Genomic DNA, 10,381 nt, shown 5'->3' with positions numbered 1-10,381 from the left:
AATGAAACGAGTAAAAGAAAGAAAGGAACATGAGAAAAAAACTCCATACATTTCGTACGTATACCTGAGGCTAAAGACACGCAGCTAGCTTTACTGATTGAGTGTAAACAAGAGACGGATTGATGTCTAGCAAGATATATTTAAACGAAGTCTATGAAAAGCATTCGACAATCCAGAATCGACCCACCCTCTCTGATCGAAGTAAGCAAGTCTCGGAGGTAAATTCTTCCATTTATTGTGAGATGATGGGGGGTGGATTGGTTCGCAAAAGTTTTGCTTTGTCTCGACGTTTCCATGGAACCTTTGATTTCTTTGTAGGATGCCATGAAGATTCCGTCCAGATTCTCTGTTGTCGGCTGAATTCCTGATTGTTGTTTCTAAGTTATTTGGGGGATGTAATGTCGGTGGAGTTGCCTCCCCTTGTCCGTCTCTGGTTTGTTTTCGATAAGCTTGGGTTCATTTCTGTGTATGTTTTTGGTTTATTTTCCTTCTGCAAGGGCTTATCCGATGCCTATTCTATATGCTGGCATGGGTTGGATCGTTTGACTGAGGTCTGGCGAACCAGAAGGCTGCACCAGGCTCATATATGTATGTATGGATTGCTGGGAGGATAGAAAGAGGAGGTGTTTCCAATACAGCACAAAAGCCAAGCTTTAGGCTATCCCACACTGTCAGATTCCAGTCATATTTTGAAATCCTCAAGGTGTAGCATTCACAACACTAAAATCATACATACATACATACATACATGCACATACACTGACATGTGTATATATATATATATATATATACACACATCAATATACACCCCCTCAGTTGGCCAGCTGTTTTCTTTACGTACACCATATATATATAATTCCTTATTGTTCTGTCTGAAATCTCAAGAAGATTAAGTTTGTCCAAAGTCACCTGGAAAAGGTTTAGTTTTTGAAAGCATTATATTTCGGTTGCCTGGTTCCATGAGAGTTACCTTATCTGTTGGAATACATTTTTAGATTACTGCCGTGTACAATACATGCTCACACATGTATGTATGTATATATATATATATATATATATATATATAATGATAATAATAAAGTGACAACAAAAGAATGAGACCTCAATATTAGGTAAATATAGCATTATTTATATATGTATATAGATAGGACAATCAGTAAGTTGTCATAATAGTGTTGGGAGTGTGGATATGTGTATACATATGAGTACGTACATGCACATATATGTTTGTGTGTGTATGCCCATATACATGTTTGTGTGAGTGTGTATGTATGTGGACGTTATGAACACAGGAGGTGTTTCTTTCTTTTTTTTTTTTCATAAATCTCCTTTTACAAAACCACTACATTATAGGGATGTCAAAAAACCGACACCGGCCCCTAAGTGATGGCCTTGAAAAATTCTGTTTTAGTCGAATGAATCGAATCCAGCACTTATTTTGGTCTGCTTTGCTGAACTGCTAGGTTATAGGAGCAGTTTCCATCCACCAAAACCACTCACAAGGCTTTGGTCGGCTTGAGACTATAGCAGAAGACACTTGCTCAAGGTGGCACGCAGTGAGAGTGAACCCACTGCTGCATCAGTCGTAGTTGTTCCGAGATCTCAAGAAGCTGTTTGGCCATATTTTTATTCAACTTGCGAGGGGCTGGACCTGCCCCTTGCCCGTTTGAAGCTTGCTTCCCCACTTGTGGTTTTTCCTCAGTGTCTTGAATGATATGTCTGGAAAATGGAGAGAGAGAGAGAGAGAAAAGCAGAAAATTAATATAGAAAACAAAAAACAATGAATTACGTGCCAAAAACAAATAAAAAAAGAACATAAACCTTTCTACACACACACACACACACACACGCGCGCACAAAGTCATAAATGACAGAGAAACAGTTTGATGAAATTTTATTTAACAATAACAAAATTCCAATATCTTGACAAATTATTTTCTAACTTAAAAGCATGTAAATAATTTATATTATTCTATAGAATGAGAAATAAATATACACTCCTTATTGTTTTCTCTTCTCCTATATATTCTATGTGTTTTGTAGAACGATACATTAAGGAGCTTTTCTAGGAGTTCTACAGGATTACTTGAATGCCATGAAGATTCCGTCCAGATTTTCTGATTGTTGTTTAAGTTATTTGGGAAAGTAATGTCTGTGGAGTTGCCTCCCCTTGTCCGTCTCTGGTTTGTTTTCGATAAGCTTCAGTTCATTTCTGTGTATGTTTTTGCTTTATTTTCCTTCAGCAAGGGCTTATCCGATGCCTATTCTACGATGAACTGTGTTTCGTAGTTAATAAACAAATTGCTTTGTCTTTGCCAGCCTTGTTATTGATACATGTAAAGCCATTCCAGAATCGACCCTCTCTGATTGAAGTAACGTAATTTTAGCCGCTGAAGAATTATGGCTGCAACAAGGTAGGCAAAGAATAGAATCTTTTTTCTTTTTATACCCATTGTCTTTTACCGTCGCCTTTTAATGCGTTTTACACGAACAAATTGACACAAGAGTCTTAATTTTTGGTTTAATGTGAACACCCGGCCATATATACGTATGTATATTGGCAAATATTCGGTTGTCCGCAAAGTTCGTGCCGGTCGTTACAAGTTTGTGAATCTCCATTTTTTAACTTGAACATATCCTAAGTCGAAAATTAAGCTACTATAAATCAGAACAAAGCAAATGTAATAAATATTTTTGAAAAGAAAACTTTGCTCCAACGAACCGAAAGAGCAATGAAATGTCATTTATCGCCCATTACATCTCGTACAGACAAGTGAGGGGTAAAAACATAGAACGAATGAATATGAGGATGTAATGGCTACTACTGAACATCACTTCCGAGTAGTATCATTTAAATGTGTCTGGCATCAAGCTTATCATTGGATTATCTTTGTTAAGTAAACTGTGGATCTACTGTTTCACAAATCCACCACAGGTGACAAATGTCCATAATAATCTACCTCTGTCCCCAATGGGTCTATAGCCTCACCAAAGTTTCCTTTCTTTGTAGCTTTTTCAATCAGTAATAACACATTGCCTACTTGGAACTTTCAATGTCTCTTCTTCTCTGACTATAAAAACTTGTTTATTTTCTCTTCAATCGCTGCATTTGTCCAATGTTAAAAATCCTGTTGATGTTTTATATTGTGTTTGTGTAATCAATTGGTGGATATTCTGTTGTTGGAGTTACTGGGCTTTATGTTTGGTTGGGGATTCTAGACCGATTAGTGTAATTCTGGTGTGAGGGCATTTGTGTATCACTCTGTTCTTTTCTCTAGAGTTCTTGGTTTCCTTTCTCTTTTCTATTCCTTGTCCTTCATCTGGAGCCAGTCAGGGGCTACTGGCATCGACCACGTTCGCATGGTGCTCTTTTCATGCCCCAAAGAACAAAAATAAAAATAGGACAGCAGCTGGAAGTGCTCAGGTGTCACTGGGGCAGGCATTGATGATTCAGCGCTTAGTAATGCTCCTGTATGAGAAAATGTAGACCTTATTAAATATGCAAGGACCCCGAAACTTATGTCCTCTTAGGGGGTTTTTGCTTAATAAAAAAAAAAAATCTCTGTAAATGTAGTAGTGTTAGAGAGGAGAATAATTTGGTTAGGGGATATATTGGCAGCACTATTGAATTTAAAAGGAGATATCGGGTCCACATGAGCTCATTTTCGAATGCCAAATACTCCAATTCTACTGCATTGGCATATTATATTCAGGATTTGAAGAGGAGGAATATGGGCTATACTATTGAATGGTTAGGCCTATCCAAAGCCCCCCCTCCTACACACACACTTTAATGCTAATTTAAACAGATGTATGCTTAAGGGAATCGTACTTGATTTGTAAATGTTTTGGGCCAAACACCTCAATATTTTCTTATGTGCTCCCTTTTCGTAATGATAGGTCTTTCTCTTTAGAGGCCCACCTGAGCTGTGATCTTGAACTGAATCTGTAGCAAATTTTCTTTTATGTAAATTTAATTATTGACCATTGAAATGCATATATTTTTCTTTGTTCGACTCGTGTTACCCTTCTAGCTTTTACCACCTTTTATTCGTGCATACCACTTGGGACCCTGTTGTTTTGACCAATTGGAATGTTTATTCATTATACCTTTCAGTTTAGTCAACCATTTCATCAATTGCAGCAGCTTCATAACTAATTCAGTTCTCTGATAGCTTAGTTGTATATCTGATATGCTTCTATAATTACTGTTGTATTGAATAATTATTGATAGATCTAGGTTACTTTAGGTGAGCCCAATAACTGATGGTTTTGGGGTCTTGTTGTTTGTCACTCTTGGTGAGTCCTTGACAGTATACAACTAAGCTATTACTCTACATTAAAAGAAACAGGCCTCTGTAAAGTGCAACACATAACCAGCAGTGGGGCTCATTGCTGGTTCCACTCCAGTACCCGGTGTTGTACGATGTGGGGCTCATTGCTGGTTCCACTCCAGTACCCGGTGTCGTACGATGTGGGGCATAGGCTAATGTACGGAATACAAGCCAAATGATTGAAGTAATAATAATACAGTAAGGTTTTCTTGAAGCATTGACAGGTGTGGTTATATGATAGAGAAGTTTCCTTGCCAACCATTCAGTCCCACTGCAGATATATGTGCGTCTGTGTTGGTGTTTACATCCTCATGAAAGACACAAAATAAGTAGCAGGCTATTCTGGTAAGAAAGCTTAGCAAGAGACTATGTATACATTTTAATTAAAATATATTTCGTTTTTGCTAGATTAGATTTGTTTCATTAAATTACCAAATTTCTCCTCAAACGTTAAATCCACATTTTCCTATCCTGCCCCCACCCCCACATAGAATATTCTCTTCCATTCCATAATTCGGTATAGTGTACATTTAAAGACTGGCTTTTGTTTTTCCAATCAGGTTTCAAAGTTGCAAGAAGAGGTGATGAGGAAGACATGGAAAGGTAGGCACACACACACACACTTACACATATATGCAGTCACTACTAGATTCATAATATATACAAACATACACACACAAACTTATGTTCATAGATACATATTCATAATATATACACACACAAGCACACACATTACTCGATTCATAATATATACACACAAGCACATACATTACTCGATTCACAATATATACACACATTACTAGATTCATAATATATACACACATTACTAGATTCATAATATATACACACAAGCACATACATACATTATTTGATTCATAATATATACACACAAGCACATACATTACTCGATCCATAATATATACACATACATACATTACTTGATTCATAATATATACACACATTACTTGATTCATAATATATGCACACACATTACTCGATTAATAATACATACATTACTTGATTCGTAATATATACACACAAGCACATACATTACTCGATTCATAATATATACACACACATTACTCGATTCATAATATATACACACAAGCACTCGACTCATAATATATACACACATTACTCGATTCATAATATATACACACAAGCACTCGATTCATAATATATACACACAAGCACATACATTACTCGATTCATAATATATACACACAATACTTGATTCACAATATATACACACATTACTCGATTCATCTATATATATAAAAATGAGAATGTCTGTCTGTGTGAATCCCTAAAACTATGCAACCAATTTCATTCAAATTTTACACATGCCTTACTTAGGGTTCCATTTGCGTTTTAGTCAAAAAAAAAAATTAACTTCTTCGAGCACACGGCAACATAATATCTCCTCCATTATTTAAGTATTACTTGTCAAAAGTGAAACAAAAACACTCATGTCAAATACTTTCACAATGAAAGTATTCTACTAACTGAAACAATCACATTTCGATACTCTCAGAGAGAGATGTATATGTATACATTCAGATTGAAGCCTGGTGTTGCCATCCGGTTTCACCAGCCCTCAGTCAAGTCGTCCAACCCATGCTAGCATGGAAAGCGGACGTTAAACGATGATGATACATGTACACGTATATACATACATGCATACAGATATCTAGACATACACCCATCACACACAAATTAGTCATTTGTTTTCTTATCCAAAACTACGTATCTTTATGAAATTATATTCTATATACAACGGCCATAGCTCCCATGAAAATTTATATATTTTTGATGAGCACTATTTGTAACTCAACGGTACAACAGTGTAAGACTACCCTTTCAGATATACTTACATTGTGATTTCTGCAATGTGTCTTTGCCTCCACTGATTCACTTGCAAAGTGTTGAGTAAAATTATTTCGTTGCAGACCTCCTTTGGGTCTTTTTATTATCACTACGACACACATAGTCCCCAGTTGGTAACATTGATTTCAAGGCCCTCCTAGATGAGAGACTGGCATTCCACTTAATGTCTAGACTGCGTTTTTAGATTTCATTATATTCTATAACCCGGCCATTTCTGCTAGTAATATATACACACACACACACATTACTAGATCCATAATATATACACACATACATTACTCCATTCATAATATATACACACTTTACTAGGTTCATAATATATATATACATACACACACACACTAGTCGATCAGTGGGAGAACATGGTGGAAGACTCCTAACCTGGGAAGAAGGCGAGAGTCCTTTTATATAAAAGTTGTAGAATCTACATATATAGTATGTAATCATATCTAAAGATTATAGAAACTAAATTATCATACTTTAAATTAAATAAAATAGACACACTTTTTATTATATCAATTTATTTTCATCAACAAAATACACATACAGGATGCCTTCTTGGTTTCTTTTTCATCTCCAGAAACCAAGCAGTTACTCTGGAGGACTGGACAAAGAAGTTAGATTCAAACTGACAAGTTCCTGGACCTGAATATAATAAAATACAAGACGATGACAATATTAATGTGCCAATAAAGAGTTAAAAAACAATGTCTGTTTGTTATTATTTATACATATATTTCACTTTCTTAGAAACTAAATTATCATACTTAACTGTTGTAGAATCTAATCATCAAACTTAAATGTTGTAGAATCTAATCATTATAGACACTAAATCATCAAACTTAAATGTTGTAGAATCTAATCATATAGACTGTAATCATTATAGACACTAAATCATCAAACTTGAAGAATGTAATCATTATAGACACTAAATCATCGAACTTAAATGTTGTAGAATCTAATCATTATAGACACTAAATCATCAAACTTAAATGTTGTAGAATCTAATCATTATAGACACTAAATCATCAAACTTAAATGTTGTAGAATCTAATCATATAGAATGTAATCATTATGGAATCTAAATCATCAAACTTAAATGTTGTAGAATGTAATCATTATAGACACTAAATCATCGAACTTAAATGTTGTAGAATCTAATCATATAGAATGTAATCATTATAGACACTAAATCATCAAACTTAAATGTTGTAGAATGTAATCATTATAGACACTAAATCATCAAACTTAAATGTTGTAGAATGTAATCATTATAGACACTAAATCATCAAACTTAAATGTTGTAGAATGTAATCATTATAGACACTAAATCATCAAACTTAAATGTTGTAGAATGTAATCATTATAGACACTAAATCATCAAACTTAAATGTTGTAGAATGTAATCATCAAACTTGAATGTTGTAGAATCTAATCATTATAGACACTAAATCATCAAACTTAAATGTTGCAGAATCTAATCATTATAGACACTAAATTATCATACTTAAATGTTGTAGAATGTAATCATTATAGACACTAAATCATCAAACTTAAATGTTGTAGAATCTAATCATATAGAATGTAATCATTATGGAATCTAAATCATCAAACTTAAATGTTGTAGAATCTAATCATATAGACTGTAATCATTATAGACACTAAATCATCAAACTTGAAGAATGTAATCATTATAGACACTAAATCATCGAACTTAAATGTTGTAGAATCTAATCATTATAGACACTAAATCATCAAACTTAAATGTTGTAGAATCTAATCATTATAGACACTAAATCATCAAACTTAAATGTTGTAGAATCTAATCATTATAGACACTAAATCATCAAACTTAAATGTTGTAGAGTCTAATCATTATAGACACTAAATCATCAAACTTAAATGTTGTAGAATCTAATCATTATAGACACTAAATCATCAAACTTAAATGTTGTAGAATCTAATCATTATAGACACTAAATCATCAAACTTAAATGTTGTAGAGTCTAATCATTATAGACACTAAATCATCAAACTCAAATGTTGTACAATCTAATCATTATAGACACTAAATTATCAAACTCAAATGTTGTAGAATCTAATCATTATAGACACTAAATCATCAAACTCAAATGTTGTAGAATCTAATCATTATAGACACAAAATCATCAAACTTAAATGTTGTAGAATGTAATCATTATAGACACTAAATCATCAAACTTAAATGTTGTAGAATCTAATCATTATAGACACTAAATCATCAAACTTAAATGTTGTAGAATCTAATCATTATAGACACTAAATCATCGAACTTATATGTTGTAGAATGTAATCATTATAGACACTAAATCATCGAACTTAAATGTTGTAGAATCTAATCATTATAGACACTAAACCATCAAACTTAAATGTTGTAGAATCTAATCATTATAGACACTAAATTATCATACTTAAATGTTGTAGAATCTAATCATATAGAATGTAATCATTATAGACACTAAATCATCAAACTTAAATGTTGTAGAATCTAATCATATAGAATGTAATCATTATGGAATCTAAATCATCAAACTTAAATGTTGTAGAATCTAATCATTATAGACACTAAATTATCATACTTAAATGTTGTAGAATCTAATCATATAGAATGTAATCATTATAGACACTAAATCATCAAACTTAAATGTTGTAGAATGTAATCATTATAGACACTAAATCATCAAACTTAAATGTTGTAGAATCAAATCATTATAGACACTAAATCATCAAACTTAAATGTTGTAGAAACTAATCATATAGAATGTAATCACTAAATCATCGAACTTAAATGTTGTAGAATCTAAATATATATTATGTAATCATATTTAAACATCGTAAACACTAAATTATCATACTTTAAATTAAATAAAATAGACACTTTATTTTAATTAACAAAATGTCTTGTTGGTTTCTTATACTCTTCTTCTTCTCCAGAAACCAAGCAGTTACTCTGGAGGACTGGACAAAGAAGTTAGCTTCAAATTGATAAGTTCCTGGCTCTGAATATACGAAAATACAAGACGATGAAATATTAAAGTGTCAATAAAAAATTAAAAAACAATGTCTGCTTGTTATTGTTTATACATATATTTCACTTACTGTGAGTAAGTGATCATACTTGGAAACTAAATTATCATATTTAAATGTTGTAGAAACTAATTGTATAGTATGTAATCATATTTATACATTGTGGAAACTAAATTATGATAAAACATGGCGTTCTATCATATGCATGCATGGGTGCAGGACATCACAAGAAGGAAACAAACGTTTTTATTGAAGAGCGAAGGAAAACAGAGAGGCGACACGTTTAAATTTCCCTTCATCAGTTGTCCCGTCTACTCCGCATTTCGAAGGAGTAGTGTGTGTATATATTATGAATCTAGTAATGTTAAATATGTAGAAACGATATGCATGTAAGAGTAAGAAATCCCCAAAATTGTAATGACCGGCATGAACTTTACGGACAACCCAATATTTGCCAATAGATGTCAATATACATACATATATATGGCCGGGTGTTCACATTAAACCAAAAATTAAGACTCTTGTGTCAATTTGTTCATGTAAAACTACACCAGTGAAGATGAGTCTATAGTCAAAAGCGAATGCCGTCCTACAAAAGGTAGAAATAAAGCACTTCGTGCTTTTTGTGAACACATTACCAGTTTTCCTTTCAATACCCTACAAATTAAATCCAACCTTAATGTAAAAACCTAATCGAGTTACAGAATGATATAAACCACACCATTAAAGAAGCCGACAAAGGAAGTGCGGTAGTGGTGATGGACACAGAATACTACAAAAAGTGAATATTCTCCACGATGGAAGATAATATTTACTATGAATACAATACAACCCACAGAAGACTCTTTAAAACTTATCCTCTTCAAATATAGACCTAGTCTATTCTATGGATTACCTAAAATACACAAAAATCCAGATATTTGTAAAGCTTGCAGTGTTTCTCCAAGCCTATGCATTAATGATCCTCCCCCTACTGAGACCCATCATTGCTGGCCCTGTTTGTGAAGCCCACCGTTTGAGCAACTTCCTCGACATCTTACTCAAACCGTTTCTAAAATATGTGAAAAGCTGCATCAGGGATGACTTAGACATGC

The 10,381-nt window shown here is 33.2% G+C and overlaps 2 long non-coding RNA genes across 5 annotated transcripts in view; one reads left to right on the top strand and one right to left on the bottom strand.

Annotated features, from left to right (window-relative positions):
* LOC149130874 (uncharacterized) overlaps window positions 1-9,321 on the top strand; it is a 144,530-nt gene extending 135,209 nt beyond the window's left edge. Inside the window, exons 1-5 of one of the 4 annotated variants that reach the window (XR_016238600.1) lie at window positions 68-218; window positions 2,320-2,414; window positions 4,895-4,937; window positions 6,802-6,930; window positions 9,195-9,321. This is a non-coding gene — a long non-coding RNA (uncharacterized LOC149130874). Of the gene's footprint in view, window positions 1-67; window positions 219-2,078; window positions 2,415-4,894; window positions 4,938-6,801; window positions 6,931-9,194 lie in introns of those variants that run through there. The other 3 variants (XR_016238602.1, XR_016238601.1, XR_016238599.1) reach the window with 3 other exon arrangements.
* LOC149130870 (uncharacterized) overlaps window positions 6,726-10,381 on the bottom strand; it is a 506,474-nt gene continuing 502,818 nt past the window's right edge. Inside the window, exon 5 of the long non-coding RNA XR_016238598.1 lies at window positions 6,726-6,866. This is a non-coding gene — a long non-coding RNA (uncharacterized LOC149130870). The remainder of the gene's footprint in view (window positions 6,867-10,381) is intronic.

Source organism: Octopus bimaculoides, chromosome 27 (assembly GCF_046866305.1).
Source record: "Octopus bimaculoides isolate indiv1 chromosome 27, ASM4686630v1, whole genome shotgun sequence".
NCBI lineage: Eukaryota > Metazoa > Mollusca > Cephalopoda > Octopoda > Octopodidae > Octopus > Octopus bimaculoides.
The sequence above is the reverse complement of the archived record's forward strand: the minus strand, read 5'-3'. Positions and strand labels throughout refer to the sequence as shown.